This window comes from Bubalus bubalis, chromosome 20 (assembly GCF_019923935.1).
Source record: "Bubalus bubalis isolate 160015118507 breed Murrah chromosome 20, NDDB_SH_1, whole genome shotgun sequence".
Taxonomy (NCBI): Eukaryota; Metazoa; Chordata; class Mammalia; order Artiodactyla; family Bovidae; genus Bubalus; species Bubalus bubalis.
This window is the reverse complement of record NC_059176.1, coordinates 55,642,556-55,664,323: the sequence shown is the minus strand read 5'-3', so window position 1 is coordinate 55,664,323 and position 21,768 is coordinate 55,642,556. Positions and strand designations below refer to the sequence as shown.

The 21,768-nt window shown below is 43.0% G+C and overlaps 1 long non-coding RNA gene across 2 annotated transcripts in view; it reads left to right on the top strand.

The window, feature by feature from the left end:
• LOC123330738 overlaps positions 1-12,547 on the top strand; it is a 31,352-nt gene extending 18,805 nt beyond the window's left edge. For both annotated transcript variants that reach the window (XR_006546828.2, XR_006546829.2), the window contains 2 exons: positions 11,061-11,285; positions 11,778-12,547. This is a non-coding gene — a long non-coding RNA (uncharacterized LOC123330738). The remainder of the gene's footprint in view (positions 1-11,060; positions 11,286-11,777) is intronic.
• The last annotated feature ends 9,221 nt before the right edge of the window (positions 12,548-21,768 follow it).

Here is a 21,768-nt window from a genome sequence, read left to right as displayed (position 1 = left end):
TATGTCTTGATATAAAAAGTTTTTGATAAAGTCTCATTTATCAAATTTTTCTCATTTATGGTTCTTGCTCACTGTGTCACATCCCATCTAAACTTTTGCTTATCCACAGGTTGCAAAGATATTCTAAGTTTTTCCAAGAAGCTTTATAATTCTAGTTTTTTCAGTTGGGTTTATGTTGCATCTTGAATTAGTATTTGGGTATGGTGTGAGGTGGGGGCTTCCCAGGTGGCGCTAATGGTGAAGAACATGCCTGCCAATGTAGGAGACATAGGAGACTCCAGTTCGATCCCTGGGTTGGGAAGATCCCCTGGAGGAGGGCATGACAATGCACTCCAGTGCTCTTGTCTGGAGAATCCCATGGACAGGGGAGCCTGGTGGGCTACGGTCCATGGGGTCCCAATGAGTCAGACATGACTGAAGCAGCTTAGCATGGACACACGCATGATGTGAGCTAAGGGGTCAAGATTCATTGTTTTTCATAAGAATGTTTAGCTGTTTCACTCCCATTAGTTGAAAATGCTGTATTACTTCTTTTTTACTTTTCAATTTCTCTCAGCAGTGTTTTAGAATTTCAAAATAGAGGTCGTCTGCATCTCTATTTTATATTGGGGTACAGTTCACTTACAATGTTGTGTTTCAGGTGTATAGTAAAGTGATTTAGTTATACATATATACATACATATATATACACATATATCCATTCTTCCAGATTCTTGCCATATAGCTTGTTACAGATTATTGAGTAGAGTTTCCCATGTTATATATTAGATCCTAGTTGATTATCTACTTTACGTAGAGTAGTATGTATATGTTAATCCCAAATTCTTAATTTGTTACCCCCCCCCACTCCCATCCCAGTTTTCCCCTTTGGTAACCATAAGTTTGTTTTCAAACGATATGAGCCTGTTTTGTAAATAAGTTCTTTGTGTCAATTTTTTTTTTAAAAAGATTCTACTTTTAAGTGATATCATATGATATTTGTCTTTGGTACTTAGTGTAATCTCTAGTAGGTCTATCCAGTTCAGTTCAGTCGCTCAGTCGTGTCTGGCTCTCTGCGACCCCATGAATCGCAGCACACCAGGCCTCTCTGTCCATCACCAACTCCCAGAGTTCACTCAAATTCACATCCATTGAGTCGGTGATGCCATCCAGCCATCTCATCCTCTGTCATCCCCTTTTCCTCCTGCCCCCAATCCCTCCCAGCATCAGAGTCTTCTGTTGCTGCAAATGGCAATATTTTCTTTTTCGTGGCTGAGTAATAGTTCACTGTATATATGTACCACATCTTTATCCATTCCTCTGCTGATGGACATTTAGCTTGAGTCCATGTCCTGGCTGTTGTAAATAGTGCTTCAATGAACACTGGAGTGCATGTACCTTTTTGAATTATGGTTTTCTCTGGATACCAATGGGATTGTTGGATCATATGGTAGTTCTATTTTTGGTTTATTTATTTTTGTCTATACACTAGGTCTTCATTGCGATATGTGGGCTTCTCATTGTGGTGGTGTCTCTTATTGTGGAGCACGGGTTCGAGGGACCATGGGCTCAGGATTGTGGCTCACAGGCTGTAGGGCGTGAGGCCTCACTAGTTGCAGCACACAGGCTTGGTAGCTGTGACTCAGCAGGCTCTAGAGCACAGGTCAGTATTTATGGCACATGGGCTTAGTTGCTTCACGGCATGTGGAATCTTCCCAGGCCAGGGATTGAACCCATATCCCCTGCATTGGCAGGTGGATTCTTTTCCACTGCACCACCAGGGAAGCCCTATTTCTAGTTCTTTAAGGAACCTCCATACTGTTGTCCATAATAGTTGTACCAATTTATAGTGCATAAGGGTTCCTTTTTCCCCACAGCTTCTCTAGCATTTATTATTTGTGAACTTTTTGGTGGCCATTCTGACCTGTGTGAGGTGATACTTCACTGTCGTTGTGAATTGTATTTCTCTAATAATAAGTGATGTTGAGCATTTTTTCATGTGATTTCTGGCCATCTGTAGGTCTTTAGAGAAATGTCTATTTGAACATGGACATTTTTTTTGATTGGGTTGTTTGAGCTGCATGGATTATTTGTAAATTTTGGAAATTAACCCCATGTTGGTCACTTCATTTGCAAATATTTTCTCCCATTCTGTGGGTTGTCTTTTTGTTTTGCTCATGGTTTCCTTTGCTATCCAAAAGATTTTGAGTTTTAATTAGGTCCCATTTGTTTTTGTTTATATTTATATTACTCTAGGAGGTGAATCCAAAAAAATATTGCTGTGATTTATTTCAAAGAGTGTTCTGCCTATGTTTTTCTTTGAAGAGTTTTATAGTGTCTGGCCTTGCATTTAGATCTTTAATTCATTTTGAGTTTATTTTTATATAGTGTTAGAGAATGTTTTGAATTCATTCTTTTATATGTAACTGTCTAGTTTTCCCAGCACCACTTATTGAAGAGACTGTCTTTTCTCCATTGAATATTCTTCGCTCCTTTGTTGCAGACTAATAGACCATGTGTTTATTTCTGGGCTTTCTATCTTGTTCTGTTGATCTATAAGTCTTTCTTTGTGCCAGTATCATACCATTACAATTAGGGTAACTTTGTAGAATTGTCTGAAGTTAGGGAATCTGATTCCTCCAGCTCCATTTTTCTTTCCCAATATTGCTTTGTCTGTTTGGGGCCTCTTTCATACAAATTGTAGTTTTTTTTTCCCCCAGTCCTGTGAAAAATGCCATAGGTAATTTGATAGGAATTTCACTGAATCTGTAGATTGCTTTGGGTAGTATAGCCATTTTGATGGTATTGATTCTTCTGATCTAAGAACATGGTGTGTGTCTCTATTGGTTTGTGTCATCTTTGGTTTCTTTCATTGATATCTTACAGTTTTCTGAGGACATGTCTTTTGCTTCCTTAGGTAGGTTTAGTCCTAGGTGTTCTATTTTCAGTGTGATGGTAAATAGGATTCTTAATATCTCTCTAATACTTTATTGTTCAGATCAGATCAGTCGCTCAGTCATATCCAACTCTTTGCGACCCCATGAATCGCAGCATGCCAGGCCTCCCTGTCCATCACCAACTCCCGGAGTTCACTCAGACTCACGTCCATAAAGTCAGTGATGCCATCCAGCCATCTCATCCTCTGTTGTCCCCTTCTCCTCTTGCCCCCAATCCCTCCCAGCATCAGAGTCTTTTCCAATGAGTCAACTCTTCGCATGAGGTGGCCAAAGTACTGGAGTTTCAGCTTTAGCATCATTCCTTCCAAAGAAGTCCCAGGCCCGATCTCCTTCAGAATGCACTGATTGGATCTCCTTGCAGTCCAAGGGACTCTCAAGAGTCTTCTCCAACACCACAGTTCAAAAGCATCAATTCTTTGGCCCTCAGCCTTCTTCACAGTCCAACTCTCACATCCATAAATGACCACAGGAAAAACCATAGCTTTGACTAGATGAACCTTTGTTGGCAAAGTAATTGTCTCTGCTTTTGAATATGCTATCTAGGTTGGTCATAACTTTCCTTCCAAGGAGTAAGCATCTTTTAATTTCATGGTTGCAGTCACCATCTGTAGTGATTTTGGAGCCCAGAAAAATAAAGTCTGACACTGTTTCCACTGTTTCCCCATCTATTTCCCATGAAGTGGTGGGACCAGATGCCATGATCTTTGTTTTCTGAATGTTGAGCTTTAAGCCAACTTTTTCACTCTCCTCTTTCACTTTCATCAAGAGGCTTTTGAGTTCCTCTTCACTTTCTGCCATAAGGGTGGTGTCATCTGCATATCTGAGGTTATTGATATTTCTCCCGGCAATCTTGATTCCAGTTTGTGTTTCTTCCAGTCCAGCGTTTCTCATGATGTACTCTGCATGTAAGTTAAATAAACAGGGTGACAATATACAGTGTTGACGAATTCCTTTTCCTATTTGGAACCAGTCTGTTGTTCCATGTCCAGTTCTAACTGTTGCCTCCTGACCTGCATACAAATTTCTCAAGAGGCAGATCAGGTGGTCTGGTATTCCCATCTCTTTCAGAATTTTCCACAGTTTATTGTGATCCACACAGTCAAAGGCTTTGGCATAGTCAATAAAGCAGAAATAGATGTTTTTCTGGAACTCTCTTGCTTTTTCTATGATCCAGCGGATGTTGGCAATTTGATCTCTGGTTCCTCTGCCTTTTCTAAAACCAGCTGGAACATCAGGAAGTTTACGGTTCACATATTGCTGAAGCCTGGCTTGGAGAATTTTGAGCATTACTTTACTGGCGTGTGAGATGAGTGCAATTGTGCAGTAGTTTGAGCATTCTTTGGCATTGCCTTTCTTTGGGATTGGAATGAAAACTGACCATTTCCAGTCCTGTGGCCACTGCTGAGTTTTCCAAATTTGCTGGCACATTGAGTGCAGCACTTTCATAGCATCATCTTTCAGGATTTGGAATAGCTCAACTGGGACTCCATCACCTCCACTAGCTTTGTTCGTAGTGATGCTTTCTAAGGCCCACTTGACTTCACATTCCAGGATGTCTGGCTCTAGGTGAGTGATCACACCATCGTGATTATCTGGGTCGTGAAGATCTTTTTTTGTACAGTTCTTCTGTGTATTCTTGCCATCTCTTCTTAATATCTTCTGCTTCTGTTAGGTCCATACCATTTCTGTCCTTTATCGAGCTCATTTTTGCATGAAATGCTCCCTTGGTATCTCTAATTTTCTTGAAGAGATCCCTAGTCTTTCCCATTCTGTTATTTTCCTCTATTTCTTTGCATTGATCGCTGAAGAAGGCTTTCTTATCTCTTCATGCTATTCTTTGGAACTCTGCATTCAGATGTTTATATCTATCCTTTTCTCCTTTGCTTTTTGCTTCTCTTCTTTTCACAGCTATTTGTAAGGCCTCCCCAGACAGCCATTTTGCTTTTTTGCATTTCTTTTCTATGGGAATGGTCTTGATCCCTGTCTCCTGTACAATGTCACGAACCTCATTCCATAGTTCATCAGGCACTGTATCTATCAGATCTAGGCCCTTAAATCTATTTCTCACTTCCACTGTATAATCATAAGGGATTTGATTTAGGTCATACCTGAATGGTCTAGTGGTTTTCCCTACTTTCTTCAATTTAAGTCTGAATTTGGCAATAAGGATTTCATGATCTGAGTCACAGTCACCCCCCAGTCTTGTTTTTGCTGACTGTATAGAGCTTCTCCATCTTTGGCTGCAAAGAATATAATCAGTCTGATTTCAGTGTTGACCATCTGGTGATGTCCATGTGTAGAGTCTTCTCTTGTGTTTTTGGAAGAGGGTGTTTGCTATTACCAGTGCGTTCTCTTGGCAAAACTCTATTAGCCTTTTCCCTGCTTCATTCTGTATTCCAAGGCCAAATTTGCCTGTTACCCCAGGTGTTTCTTGACTTCTTACTTTTGCATTCCAGTCCCCTATAATGCAAAGGACATCTTTTTTGGGTGTTAGTTCTAAAAGGTGTTGTAGGTCTTCATAGAACCGTTCAACTTCAGCTTCTTCAGTGTTACTGGTTGGGGCATAGACTTGGATTACTGTGATATTGAATGGTTTGCCTTGGAAATGAAGAGAGATCATTCTGTCGTTTTTGAGATTGCATCCAAGTACTGCATTTTGGACTCTTTTGTTGACCATGATGGCTACTCCATTTCTTCTGAGGGATTCCTGCCCGCAGTAGTAGATATAATGGTCCTCTGAGTTAAATTCATTCATTCCAGTCCATTTCAGTTTGCTGATTCCTAGAATGTCGACATTCACTCTTGCCATCTCTTGTTTGACCACTTCCAATTTGCCTTGATTCATGGACCTGACATTCCAGGTTCCTATGCAATATTGCTCTTTACAGCATCGGACCTTGCTTCTATCACCAGTCACATCCACAGCTGGGTATTATTTTTGCTTTGGCTCCATCCCTTCATTCTTTCTGGAGTTATTTCTCCACTGATCTCCAGTAGCATATTGGGCACCTACTGACCTGGGGAGTTTCTCTTTCAGTATCCTATCATTTTGCCTTTTCATACTGTTCAAGGGATTCTCAAGGCAATAATACTGAAGTGGTTTGCCATTCCCTTCTCCAGTGGACCACATTCTGTCAAATCTCTCCACCATGACCCACCCGTCTTGGGTTGCCCCACGGGCCTAGCTGGGTTTCATTGAGTTAGACAAGGCTGTGGTCCTAGTGTGATTAGATTGACTAGTTTTCTGTGAGTATGGTTTCAGTGTGTTTGCCCTCTGATGCCCTCTTGCAACACCTACCATCTTACTTGGGTTTCTCTTACCTTGGGCGTGGGGTATCTCTTCATGGCTGCTCCAGCAAAGCACAGCCATTGCTCCTTACCTTGGAGGAGGGGTATCTCCTATAGCGCAGGCGGCTGCGATATGGCGCGGCATGGTGCGCCATAGCACGGCTGAGATGAGCCACCCCACATCCGAGGTCAGGGGCAGAAGCCAGGAGGACCCCATGCCCGAAGGGCGGTGGCCAAGAGGAGTTACCCCACTTCCGAGGTCAGGGGCAGAGGCGGAGAGGAGCTACCCCACTTCCGAGGTCAGGAGCGGCGGCCGGGAGGAGTTACCCCACGCTCCTAAGCCCGAAGCCAGGGGCGGCGGCTGGGAGGAGCTACCCCACGCCCCCACACCCGAGGCCAGGGGGGGCGAGGAGAGGAGTTACACCATGTCCGAGGTCAGGGGTGGCGGCCAGGAGGAGATACCCCACGCCCCAAGCCTGAGGCCAGGGGCGACGGGCTGGAGGAGCTACCCCACGCCTCTAAACCTGAGGCCAAGGGCGGCAGCAAGGGAGGAGCAACCGCACGACCGAGGCCAGGGGCGGTGCCCGGGAGGACAAACCCCACGTCCAAGGAGCCATGGCTGCGCAGGTGCAGGAGGGCCTAGAGGAGCTATCCCACATTTTATTGTTCGTGTATAGAAATGCAAGAGATTTCTATGTATTAGTTTTGTATACTGCAACCTTACCAAATCCATTGATGAGCCCTAATAGTTTTCCGGTAGCATCTTTAGAATTTTCTAGGTATAGTATCATGTCAACTGCAAACAGTGACAGTTTTACTTCTCTTTTGATTTGGATACTCTTTTTTTTTCTTTTTCTTCTGATTACCATGGCTGCTGCTGCTGCTGCTAAGTCACTTCAGTCGTGTCCGACTCTGTGTGACCCCATAGATGGCAGCCCACCAGGCTCCCCCGTCCCTGGGATTCTCCAGGCAAGAACACTGGAGTGGATTGCCATTTCCTTCTCCAATGCATGAATGTGAAAAGTGAAAGTGAAGTCGCTCAGTCATGTCCGACTCTTCACGACCCCATGGACTGCAGTCTACCAGGCTCTTCCATCCATGGGATTTTCCAGGCAAGAGTACTGGAGTGGGGTGCCATTGCCTTCTCTGGATTACCATGGCTAGGACTTGAAAATCTAGAACGAAAGTGACAAGAGTGGACATCCTTGTCTTATTTCTGCTCTTGGAGGAAATGCTTTCAGCTCTTCACCAGTGTGTATGATGCTAGCTGTCTGTCTGTCACACATGGCCTTAAATTACGTTGAGGTAGGTTCTCTCTAGTCCCACTTTCTGGGGAGGTTATTTTTTTAAATAAATGGGTATTGGATTTTGTCAAAAGCTTTTTTCCTGCATCTATTGAGATGATCATATAGTTTTTATTTTTCAATTTGTTAATGTGTTGTATTACATTGATTTACATATATTGAAGAATCCTTGCATCCCTGGGATAAATTCCACTTGATCATGGTGTATGATCCTTTTGAAGTACTGTTGGATTTGGGTTGCCAGTATTTTGTTGAGGATTTTTGCATCTATGTTCATCAGAGATACTGGACTGTAATTTTTTTTTTTGTAGTATCTTTGTCTGGTTTTGGTATCAGGGTGATGGCAGCTCATAGAATGAGTTTTTCAGGGTTCTTTCCTCTGCAGTTTTTTGGAATAGTTTCAGGATAGGTATTAACTCTTCTTTATATGTCCGATAGACTTCACCTGTGAAGCCATCTGGTCCTGGACTTTTCTTTGTTGGAAGATTTTAAATCACAGTTTTCAATTTCAGTACTTCTGACTGGCCTGTTCAATTTTTCTGTTTCTTCCTGGCTCAGTCTTGGACAAATTCTTAGGTACGACATTCTACTACTTTGAGGCTGTTCATTTAATTGGCATGTAGTTGCTTGCTGTAGTCTCTTATGATCCTTTGTATTTTTGTGATGTCCATTGTAAGTTCTCCTTTTTCAATTCCAATTTTATTAATTTGAGCCCTCTCCCCTTTTTTCTTGAGCCCAGGTAAAGGTCTGTCATTTTTTTGGTCTTTTTCAAAGAACCAACTGAAGTTAGTTTCATTGATCTTTTCTATTGCTCTTTGACTCTTTCATTTATTTCTGCTCTGATCTTTATAATTTCATCTTATCTAACTTTGAGTTTTGTCTGTTCTTCTTTCTCTAGTTGTTTAAGGTGTAGATTTAGGTTTTTTGGGATTTTTCTTCTTTCCTGAGGTAAGATTGTATTGCTATAACTTCCCTCTTAGAACTGCCTTTGTTGCATCCCAGTGCATGTCAAATCTTGTGTGTACCCTCCAAGAGTACAGTCTGTCTTCTCAAGTACAGTCTGTTTCCTCACTCAAGCCCTGCTGACCCTCACAGCTAAATGGTCTGGGGGTTCCTCCTCACAATACCAGACCCCCCAGACTGGGGAGCCTGATAGGGGGCTCAGAAGTCTCACTCCTGTGAAAGAAACTCTGCAATATAATTATTTTCCAGTTGGTGGGACTTGATTATATTGCTAAAGTACCCCTCCTACTATCTCGTTATGATTTTCTCTTTGCCTTTATGTGTGGAATATCTTTTTTGATAGATTTGAATCTTCTTTGTCTATGGTTATTCATTGTGATTTTGGTGCTTCCATGAGAGGAGGTGAGCTCAAGTCCTTCTCTATCTTGAATCTCATCCCTCTATTGTGTGTCTTTTATTTATAAACCAAATCCTAGTCATGTGGGTTTCTTTTGTTGCTATTATAAATTGTTTTTATTTACATTTTTCAATCATTTGCACACTAGTATGTATAATACAACCAATTTATACATATTTATAGGGGCTTCCCTGGTAGCTCAGATGGTAAAGAATCTGCCTGCAATGCAGGAGACCCCGATTTGATCCCTGGGTCAGGAAGATCCCGCGGAGAAGGGAATAGCCACTCACACCAATATTTTTGCCTAGAAAATCCCCTGGACAGAGGAACCTGTTAGGCTACAGTCTGTGGGGTGACATGAATGAGCAGCTAACACTTTGACTTTCATGAGTGCTTATATGATTAGTCTTGCTAAATTCACTTATTCTAGTTGTTTTGTTAGATTCCTTGGGATTTCCTATGTGAACAATCATGCTATCTTTAAACAGTCTGTATATTTTTATACCTGTTAACAATGAAGTTTTCTTTTACTTGCAGCAGTGTTTAAAACTAATTATAAGAATAGCATTAGTGCAATTTGATACAGAACCAATGCCAAACAGAATAAAGCTCATCAAAGTATTAGTTTGTAAAAATGCTTCTGACTAGATGTTCAGTGATAGGGAATTAGTTCAAAAATTTGTGGCATACAAACATAATGAAATATTCTGCAACCATTAAAAATCTTGTTCTTAGATGAATGTTCAGTTCAGTTGCTCAGTCGTGTCCAACTCTTTGCAACCCCATGAATTGCAGCACACCAGGCCTTCCTGTCCATCCACCAAGTCGGTGATGCCATCCAGCCATCTCATCCTCTGTCGTCCCCTTCTCCTCCTGCCCCCAATCCCTCCCAGCATCAGAGTCTTTTCCAAGGAGTCAACTCTTCGCATGAGGTGGCCAAAGTACTGGAGTTTCAGCTTCAGCATCATTCCTTCCAAAGAAATCCCAGGGCTGATCTCCTTTAGAATGGACTGGTTGGATCTCCTTGCAGTCCAAGGGACTCTCAAGAGTCTTCTCCAACACCACAGTTCAAAAGCATCAATTCTTTGGCGCTCAGCTTTCTTCACAGTCCAACTCTCACATCCATACATGACCACTGGAAAAACCATAGCCTTGACTAGACAGACCTTTGTTGGCAAAGTAATGTCTCTGTTCTTTAATGTGCTATCTAGGTTGGTCATAACTTTCCTTCCAAGGATGAATGTTAGAGGCATGGAAAAATGCTGATGTGTTATGTGGGGGAAAAAAAGAAAACCCAAATACAAAATAATCAGAATGAATTATGTTGTACTCAAAAACAGTTTCAAAGTCTTTAACACATCAAAGGTTGATTCACATGGGCCTACAGTCACTCCAGAATTCAGGCTGACTGTGTCCTACCATCTTGTGACTCCATCTGAGACGGGTGGTTCCTGTAGTTGCTGCCGCAGGGGGACAGGCTGGAGAATAGGCAGAAAGGGATATAGTTAACGTCTCACATTTCATTGATGTAAACAAGTCCCATGGCCTTTTCCAACTGCAAGGGGCATAGATGGTCACCTTTATGACCAGGAGAGGAAAGGGACTGATGAACATCAGTCATGTCCTCTGCAGTATGATTCTAATCTTTAATGCAAATGTTTTATAGCATTAGTAATATTGAGGTGGTCAGAAAATATATCTGTAGTTGCATTTGCCCTACAGTTTGCAAGCCTGCATCTCCTGACTTAGATGTAGAAATTTACATAGAAAAATCAGTGTTCAAGATAAAGATTAGAACTCAAGGGTTCTTTTGAAATGACAAAAATTACATTAAAACAAAGGCAAATATTGTAGTAACTTGAGGAAATAACAGCTACTATCTATAGGCCAGGGAGGCATTTTGCAACATTTTTAGATGAGAGTAAATAGGTTCAGAGTGATGGACGTGCTTGGCAGAGACAGCAAACCTGCAAGTCAGCACAAGGAGAGGAGATAACTAATCACATAGAAGTAAGTCGATGGATGGAGATTTTTTTTCAATGGCATTTCTGGAAACTGCCAGCATTTCTGGAAAATGCTTGAAATGTGTCAGAGAGAGGTACCCACAACTAACCTACAAAAACGTTAGGAACCAGGTGACCAAGGCTCTGTACTCTGGCCTGCTGACTCTAGCTCCTACTCGTGACATCACACAAGCAAACCCAGGAGCCTGTCTGCAGTGGAGCCAGAGGTTGTGCGACAGGACCGTGGAGAGAAGAGGGGCCGGGACTGCAGTTGGCTGTGGAGGGGAAGAGTCGGCAGCGCCGCAGTGGATTCTTGGATGCTCACAGCCTCCAAGCCAGTGCTTTCCTGACTCTCCTTGGCAACTAGTGCTCTGATCTTCTCATTCCTTCCAGAGTAAATATTTACTGAATGCCATCTGAAGACCAAGCAATGTGGTATAATAATAAGCTGATTAAACAGCCACCTCTAAGACTCCACTAGCTCTCCTGGCCTGCTACTGCTGAAAGTTTTCTCCCGTGGGCTACCGCTGCCAACACAGAATGTCCACACACAACACTTGATAGCAAGTCAGTATGCTAACCAACTAATAAGCCGGGTTCCCAGAGGAAGTTCACACCGTCTGTGTACGGTTCATATCAGTTTGCTATTTCTCACTGTGGGTGAGGAAGCATGCCCAAATCACCAGGGTGGTAGGTGTTTTATTTTCTAAGACTCTTCTCTAGACACAGTTCTTAGAGACAGTTGCACTTTCATTGGGACTTGGAGCAATGGCATTGAAGGAGGGAGAGTTAAACTGGGAATGTATATTTTGAAAATGCTTGCCAAGTGATTCTGATATACAGTCCTCAAACCACTGACCTCAATTTCCCTTTGTAAAATAAACAGATCAGCAGTTTGAAGAGGAGAATCCAGCTGAGTGGCCAGGAAACAGGAACAACTTCAAAAGCATTAAATTCACAGTTGCCATGAGATGGGAGAGGCTATCAAATTCATAAAAATAAAAGAAAACAGCCATGGGGAAAGAAAATTCTACAAATGAAGGAAGAGATCTTGGAAATCATGTTTTCCACAAGACAAAATAAAATGAATATCACAATGGATACTTCAGAAAACTATACTAGAAATCAGGCCAAATGTTATCCTCCTAGAACCCAAAACTTGGAAATTAAAACAGAAAATATAAAGAAATATCAAGAATAGAGCCAGGGACTTAATATCTGGAGAAGAAAAATTCTAGGAGACACCGAAGATGGAGAACATTAAAGGAAATGATCTGACTTGAATATGACTTCAGAGGCATCACCACATGAAACTTCAGATGTTGTTTATCTTAGTTGAGGCTGCACAGGGGGAAGGATGGGAAACAATTACTGTAAATTTTAGCAGCTATGGGGGACCCTGCTTATGTAACTGGTCAAGAACCCTCAATAATGATGGTTTTCTTTTCCACCACTTATTCCATGTTTTCCTTACTGTCTACCAGCACTTTGATTGGATGGGATTCTGTTGTGTTGAAATTATGCCCACTCTCATTGTCACAAGATCAAATTCATTGTGGTCCCATCTTTATTGGATTTCTGCAATTTTCTTTTTTATATTTTAATAATTTGTATCATTTATTTCCCATTCTTTAAATAACAATTCAATTCAATGTGGCATTTTTGTGAAGCAGACTTCATTTCTTCAATTTTCTACCAATTACAGTGAACCCCTGTCTCCCAGATATAGTCCCACTTGCTCAGCAACCCAGTTTGCCCTTGGTAGTGGGATCAATCACCCAAGTCAGTGAAATACCTCGTACAAGGATTTAAACATGGGTAGGTGTCAGTGTCGGGCCTCCCAGGTGGCACTAGTGGTAAAGAACCTGACTGCCAATGCAGAGACAGAAGAGATGAGGGTTCAGTCTCTGAGTTGGGAAGATCCCATGGAGGTGGGCACGGCAACCCAGTCCAGTATTCTTGCCTGGGGAATCTCATGGACAGAGGAGCCTGGCAGGCTGCAGTCCAGTGGGTCGCAAAGAGTCAGACACAAGTGAAGCAACATGGCATGCACACACGCAGGATTCAGTGTCAGGCTGCAATGTCAATGAAATTGATCCCTGGTGGAAGCTTTCCCACTTTGGGCCCTAGTAACTTCAACCTCCTCAAACCCATGGCCATAGTAAAGGAAAGAAAGTCTGCAGTGAATTCTTTGCTAAAATTGGGAGAGATGCAACTCCCAATTGCATGCTTTACCTCTTAGACCCATGAATTCTGGCAGCTGGAGTGACCCCAATATGGGCTGATTTAAGGAACATACTACACTCTGTAAGGTAGCTCCTCAGCCTAAATGCTAAATGTTATCTTCCTTCTGGTTCTGTAACTAAGCCTTCAGCATCTTACCAAGCCAGCTGCCTCTGGGTGGTGGGGCACATTGTAATTTCATGGGCATGAGGTTAGTGCTATAATTCTGCCATAAAAAGTGTGCTTTGTTGGAGATAATAGTTTTTTAGGATACCATTATAACTGAGCTGCACCCTTTGGGCCCTTCCTGGGACAGAACATACCCCCATCCCACTGCCCAGGTCCTCCCTCTGCTTCTTGTTTATAAATTTAAAAACCACCAGAAAAACAAAAACCTAAAGCAACTACAGCAAAGTCTCATAGGCCCTCATCAAGTTCCAAAGAACACATTTAATCCAGAAGTGAAAAATGCTGAAACAAAGGAAAACGGTCAAGCGAGACAAAATAATTAGAATTTAGCCATTAAACAGAGTCAGGGACCTTTTGTTCCTCCTCAAGGGCAATGGATAACCCTGTAAGCCATATCTGTGAGCTACAGATGCCGAAACCCAAACCAGGTGGAAGAAGCGAACTGCATGCTGATCACGAGCACATCGACACTAGATGACATCTGGTTTCTAGACTGGTGGAAGCCAGAAAGTTGATGTTGACTCCTGATTACCTCACCACCAGCCTGGTCAGAAGAATGTCCACGAGCTGATAACATACCCTCAGATCCTGTCTCTCACCCTCTTTTTATTTTTTATGTGTAGTGACTTTGTATTTACTTTCCTCTCCCTGTTTTAAAAAAAACCTTTTCCTAAAACAGAAGCTTTTTGAACATTAGTTGCCCATACTCTTTGCTTGGCCTTACAGTAAGTGCTACACTTTTATTCACCATAACCTGGTCTCAGGAGATTAGCTTTACTGTGTACAGATGGGCAGACCCAAGTTTGGTTTGGAAACATGATAGCAGATAAGGCATTGATTGTCCTGTAAGTAGAAACAACATATAAGAAAGCAAGTCTATTAGCATGAAGTGCATTTATTCTGGTGAGGCAAAATTGTTTCCCTTTCCACAATGGAAGATGGAAGGAGCAATATAATCAACGTGTCCCAGATGACTGTCTGGTATACCCAGGAATTAGTTAGAACCATATTGAGTACTAATTGCCATTGGCAGAGAGGGCATTCAGTAAGTAGTAGGAACCAAGTGTGTCCCAAGAGGGAAAATCTTATGCTTGTTTGGGGTTTTTTTTTTTTTCTGCTTTAAAAATTTTTTTATTGGTGTATAGTTTTATTTTTATTGGAGTACAGTTGGTTTTGGTGGTGCTTTTAGTTGCTAAGTCATGTCCAACTCTTGCGATCCCATGGACTATGTAGCCTGCCAGGCTCATCTGTTCATGGGATTCTCCAGGCAAGAATCCTGGAATGAGTTGCCATTTCCTTCTCCAGGGGATCTTTCTGACCCAGGAATCAAATCTGGGTCTCCTGCATTGCAGGCAGATTGTTTACTGACTAAGTTAAGATGGAAGCCCCACAGTTGGTTTTATATATATATATATATATCTATATATATATATCTGATTTGCTTCACTGTACAGCAGAAAGTAACAAAACATTGTAAAAGTATCTTTTTTAGGTTCTTTCCCCATACAGGTTGTTATAGAGTATGGAGGAGTTTTCTGTGCTATATAGTAGGTCCTTTTTTATCTACTTTAAATATAGTAGTGTGTATATGTTGATATTCCTCCTCCTCTTCTACCCTAGTAATGATAAGATTGTTTCCTACATCTGTAACTTTATATCTTTTGTGTAAATAAGTTCATTTGTACCATTTTTGACATTCCACATATAAGTGATATAATATGATATTTGTCCTTTTCTGTCTGACTTCACTCAGTATGACAGTCTCTAGGTTCATCTGTGTTGCTGCCAATGACATTATTTTGTTCCTTTTATGGCTCAGCAATATTCCATTGTGTGTGTGTACCACATCTTCTTTATTCCTCTATTGATGGACATTCAGGTTACTTCCATGTCCTGGCTGTTGTAGAGTACTGTTATGAACACTGGGTTGCGTGTGCCTTTTCAAAGTATGGTTTTCTCTGGGTATATGTCTGGGAGTAGGATTGCTGAATTGTTGTTTGCTTGCTGAGTTGTGTCCGACTGTTTGTGACCCCACAGACTGTGTAGCTTGTCAGGCTCCTGTGTCCATGGGATTTTCCAGGCAAGAATACTGGAGTGGGTTCCCATTCTCTTCTCCAGGGGATCTTTCCCATCCAGGCATCGAACCCACAGCTATTGCCATGTCTCCTGCATGGCAGATGGATTCTTTACCACTGAGCCACCAGGGAAGCAGGGATCTCTATACTGTTCTCCATAGTGACTGTACCAGTTTACACTCTCACCAACAGTGTAGGAGGGTACCCTTTTCTTTACACCTTCTCCAGCATTGATCGTTTGTTGATTTTTTTTTTTACCGATGGCCATTCTGACTAATGTGAGGTGATACCTCATTTTAGTACTGATTTGCAATGTTAAAATTTTTTTCACATGTCTATTGGCCATCTGTATGTCTGCTTTGCAGAAAAATCTATTTAAATTTTCTGCCCATTTTTTTATTGGGTTGCATTTTGTTGTCATTATTGATCTGCATGGGCTGTTTGTATATTTTGGAGATTAATCCCTTCTTGGTTGCTTTTTTTTTTTGCAATTATTTTCTCCCATTCTGTGGGTTGTGTTTTTATTTATGGTCTCCATTCCTGTGCAAAAAGCATTTAGGTTTAATTAGATCCCGTCCATTTGTTTTGTATTCTCATTACTCTATGAGGTAGGTGAAAAAAAGATCTTGTGGTTTATGTCATCAAATTGTTCTTCCTATATTTTCCTCTACAGACTTTTATAGTATCCAGCTTACATTTAGGTCTTTGGCCCATTTTGAAATTATTTTTGTGTATGGTGTTAGAGAATGTTCTAATTTTTTTCTTTTGCATATAGCTATCCAGCTTTCCCAATACCACTTATTGAAGAGACTGTCTAGTCTCCATTGTATATTCTTATCTCCTTGTCATAGATTAGGTGCCCATAGGTGTGTGGGTTTATCTCTGGGCTTCCTATCCTGACCCACTGATTGATATTTCTGTCTTTGTACCTGTACCATACTCTTTTAGTTATTGTGGTACAGTCTGAAGCCAGGGGGCCTGATTCCTCCAGCGCCATTTTCCTTAAGGTTGCTTTGGCTATTTGGGGTCCTTAGTGTTTCCATGGCTTCCCTCATAGCTCAGTTGGTAAAGAATCTGCCTGCAGTGCAGGAGACCCCAGTACAATTACTGGGTCGGGAAGATCTGCTGGAGAAGGGATAGGCTGCCCACTCCAGTATTCTTGGGCTTCCCTTGTGGCTCAGCTGGTAAAGAATCCGCCTGCAATGCGGGAGACCTGGGTTCGATCCCTGGGTTGGGAAGATCTTCTGGAAATGGGAAAGGCTATCCACTCCAGTATTTTGGCCTGGAGAATTCCATGGACTGTATAGAAAGAGACAGACATGTTCCATACAAATTGTAAAAAAAAAAAAAAAAAAAAAAAAAAAAAATGTTTTTGTTCTAGTTCTGTGAAAAATGCCATTGGTAATTTGATAGCAATTTACATTGAATCTGTAGATTGCTTTGGGTATTCTTCCAATCCAAGAACATGTATCTCACCATCTGTCTGTCATCTTTGATTTCTTACATCAGTGTCTTACCATTTTCTGAGTACAGACCTTTTGCCTCCTTAGGTAGGTTTTGTTGTTTAGTCGCCAAGTCATGTTCCTAAAAGCCAGCTTGAATATGTCCCTTAGTTGAAACTGGAGGAGAATTCGGACCAACGCGGGTCCATAAGCCTTTCTCCCTCTTAAAACTAAGGCAGATCAAACAAGACCTGGGAAGCTATACAGATGACCCAGGCAAACATATAGATACATTCCAACATATTACCTTGGCCTTTGACTTGACATGGAAAGACATCATGGTCATATTTAGCCAAACTTTATCTGATCCTGAACATACCAGGGTCTTAAAGGAAGCCCAGAGGTATGCAACAGGGCTCCACATGTCCAGTGATAGATACCCAGTAGGGGAAACTGCAGTCCCTTCCTCCGATCCTAATTGGAATTATAATGACCCTGAGCACATCTGGGAAAGAGATCATTTTCTAATCTGTGTGAAGGCAGGACTGAAAGCAGCCCAACAAAAAGTAATTAGCTATGCCCGGGTCTCAGCAATAACTCAGGAGCCCAATGAGAACCCCATTGCCTTTCTGGAGAGGCTAAAAGAGGCACTCCAAAAGTTTACCAACCTGGACTTAGACTCTTACGAGGGACGGGTGATTTTAAAGGACAAATTCCTGTCCCAATGTGCATCAGATATCATAATTAAGTTACAGCAGCTACAACAGCAGGACCCTGCTGCCTCTTTAGATGAGATGGTCCAGACAGCCACCAATACCTTTTATAACAGAGAACAGAAGAAGGAGGCCAAGGCTCAGGAGAAGGAGAGAAAGAAGGAGACAAGGCATGCCCAGATGCTGGCCGCCCTCCAGAGAAGCCCTATGGCAAACCCTGAGTCCTTGAGGGACAAGGCACGACGCAGATGCCTGATCTGTAGACAGGCGGGGCATTGGGCCAAAGAGTGTCCAAACCATGACAAGTCTCCTAGAATGGCTTGCCACACATGCCATCAACTGGGACATTGGGCTGCACTCTGCCCTTGGGACCCAAGAGCCTCAAGGTCAAGGGCCAAGCCTACCCTCACGATGGTTCAAGAGGACTGAAGTGGTCCGCTCCAGCCAGCCCACCTGTCACAGATAACCATCACGGGGCTGGAGCCAAGGGTGCAACTGGATGTGGCAGGTTGGTCTGAGAATTTCTCGGTTGACACAGGGGCTACCTACTCTGTCTTGATCTCCTACTCCGGAGCCTTCTCCTCCAAAACCTGTACCATTTTGGGTGCTACAGGAGAAGCAACTACTAAAAGATTCACCCGAGCACTTCTTTGTTGCTGGGATGGACAAATATTTTCCCACCAGTTTCTGGTGGTCCCTGACTGTCCTACCCCCTTATTGGGAAGAGATATACTCACTAAACTGGGGACCACCCTTGTGATGGGAAGTTTTTCAGCCCCTAGAGCTCTACAGCTCCTGGTTACTACTGAAGAACCCATTACACCTTCAATAGAGAGGGACCAAAAACTATGGGAAGACAAAATTACCCCCCAGGTGTGGGACCAGGAGATTCCTGGACGAGCCCACCAAGCTGAACCGGTCGTCATCGTCCTCTGAGATCCCACTCGGTTTCCTAACCGGAAACAATATCCTCTCAAAAGAGAGGCTCGGGAGGGACTACAGCCTTTAATAAATAAATTCCTTGCTTGTGGGCTATTGGTCCCCACCAGTTCACCATGTAACACCCCAATCCTCTCAGTAAAGAAAAAGACGGAACCTGGCGAATGGTTCAAGATCTCCAGATCATAAATGAAGCTGTAGTCCCCCTCCATCCCACAGTACCCAATCCCTATGTAATCTTGGGAGAAATCCCACCCAGTGCCAAGTGGTTTAGAGTCTTGGATCTCAAAGTGCATTTTTTTTGCATACCACTGGCTAAAGAATCTCAATACCTTTTTGCTTTTGAGTGGGAGGCCCCAGGAGAAAAACACCAACGATGGCTTGGACAGTATTACCTCAGGGGTTCAGAGATAACCCCCACCTGTTTGGACAGGCCCTTAGCCAGGACCTCCTAGATCTGGACCTAGGACCTAATGGGAAAATATTACAATATGTAGATGACCTACTAATCTGCTCTCCAGATGAGAAAAGTGCCCAACAACATGCAATTCAGGTTCTAAACTTCTTGGCAGAAAGGGAATATAAAGTCTCCCGTGCTAAGGCACAGATGGTCGAGACAAAGAGCACTTACTTGGGAGTTCAGATTACACACGGGTCCAGGAGGCTATCCTCTGATTGGGTACAAGGAATCCTCCAGTTGCCCTCCCCCACAACTCGAAAACAATTGCGAGCTTTCCTGGGGCTAACTGGTTATTGTAGAATCTGTATACCCAATTATGGTCTAATTGCCCAGCCTTTATATGAAAGCTTAAAGGGACGAGATGATTCAATCCCACTGATGTGGGGAACTCCTCAAAAGGAGGCAGAGGCTACACTAAAACAGGCCTTAACTCAGGCACCTGCCTTGAGGTTGCCAGACCCAGAAAAAGCATTCCAACTTTATGTCCATGAAAGAGAGGGAATAGCCCTGGGAGTGTTAACTCAAAGGTTGGGATCTGAGCCCCAGCTTGTAGCTTACTTATCCAAGAGGCTTGATCCAACTACCCGAGGTTGGCCCCCCTGCCTTCGAAATCTTGCAGCTATTGCAATCATGATAGAAGACGCTTTAAAACTCTCCTTTGGGGGCAAACTAACTGTTTTTACCAGCCACCAAGTAAAACAACTCCTGAATGGGAAAGGCCATTTATGGATGTCTGATCAAAGACTCCTCAGATATCAAGTAATGCTGATGGAAAATCCAGGCCTCACTATATCCCCTTGTGAGGTTCTTAACCCAGCCACCCTCCTGCCTACCCCCGAGGGCTCTCTCCCCTTTCACTCTTGTCTAGAAACCTTGGACCACTGGACAAAACCCCGAGAGGGATTGTCAGAAAATCCTCTGACCAATCCTGAAAAAATCTGGTACACTGATGGAAGCAGCTTTGTCTTGGATGGAAAAAGAAGAGCCGCTTATGCAGTAGTCTCCAATTTTGAGACCATAGAGGCTAAGCCTCTGCCACCAGGTACTTCAGCCCAATTAGCTGAGCTCATAGCCCTGACTCGAACTTTAGAGCTGGGAAAAGGAAAAAGAATAGCCATTTACACTGACTCCAAGTATGCCTTTCTGGTGCTACATGCACATGCGGCTATTTGGAAAGAAAGGGGCCACTTGACCACCTGAGGGTCCGCAATCAAATATGGTGATCAGATTCTTCGACTCTTGGAGGCGGTCCATCTGCCCACTGAGGTTTCAGTCTCCCACTGTAAAGGACACCAAAAAGGGAACACGGAAGTGACATGAGGGAACCAAGCAGCTGATCAGGCAGCTAGGAGAGCAGCATTACAGAACCATGACTTAATAGGGATTGCCACCTTAGTTCCACAGACTAATTTGCCAGAAACTCCTTCATATACTGAAGGTGAGACTCTTAAAGCTAAGATCGAGGGCTTCCCAAGAGACCTCCCTGGGATGGAAGGAGGCTTTACCAATAGCTCTCCTCCACACCCCCATTGCCCTTAAGGAACAAGTTGGTCTTAGTTCTTATGAGATGCTATATGGGAGACCTTTTGTTTATGTCAATGACCTCTTCCAGAGGTTCAGACCCTCCAGTCTTATACCATAACCGTTAGGCAATTCCAACAGGATAAACGCTTGTGGGGTATGAACCAGGACCCAAAAGATTCTAAACAGTCACCACTATATGCTCCAGGGACTCAAGTCCTAATTAAAGTCTGGAAAGATGGGTCCCCAAAGGCTTAACTCCAGCCCACATGGAAGGGCCCCTACCCTGTAATACTGTCTACCCCCACAGCAGTCAAGGTACCAGGACATGACTCCTGGATTCACTACTCAAGACTCAAGCCATGGAAGAAAACAGAAGAGGACACTCAATACACCTGTCAACCAGATACAACATGCAGTGCCAGTTCAACAAAGATATAAAACTGCAGCTGACCACGGAAAATACCACACACCCTTGGACACCACTATAAGGACTCTGAGGATTGAGACTAGCAAGAGGGGGAGGCCTAATACCCCTCGCCATCCCAGTTCATCAGGAAGTAGCCAGAAAGACCTCGACACCCCTATTCCCAAAGAATTGGGCCTCCCATCTCTTGAGTGGGGAATGTTAGGTAGGTAGAATAGGGAAAAGGAGTCCAAAATGGCGGTGGCTAAAGGTCAAAGGAAGGTCCGAGGACCAGAGTGAAGACTTCAGGCAGAACAAACAGCACTCCTGGCTAAGCCCAATTTGCATAGGGCAGGCCCAGGTGGAGGAAAAAAACATATAAAAGGAGGAGCCAAAGCGCTTTCTCACGGACTCTCTCTCCTCCGTGTGTGCACTCTTCTCTCTCTCTCTCTCTCTCTCTCTCTCTCTCTCTCTCTCTCTCTCTCTCTCCTGCTATCTTCTAAATAAAATGGAGCTGTAACACTGATTTGCCTAAGAGCTGTAGCACAGTTTGTCCAAGACCCAAGAGCTGTGACGCGCCGAGGGCTTTAATGTCCGTCGCTCCAAATCTTTGTTGTGACGAGACAAAGAACCGAGGAACATACACTCGTGTGACATCTATGGTGCCGTGACTGTTTCCTTAACTTTTCCTTAATTTCTCTTTCTGGTCTTTTGTTGTTAGTGTATAGGAATGCAAGAGATTTCGGTATAATAATTTTGTGTCTTACAAATTTACTGAATTCGTTGATGAGCTTTAATAGTTTCCTGGTAACATCTTCAGGATTTCCTGCGCACAGTGTCAGTGGCATACCATGACAGTTTTACCACTACTTCTCCAATTGGGATTTCCTTTATTTCTTCTGATTGCCA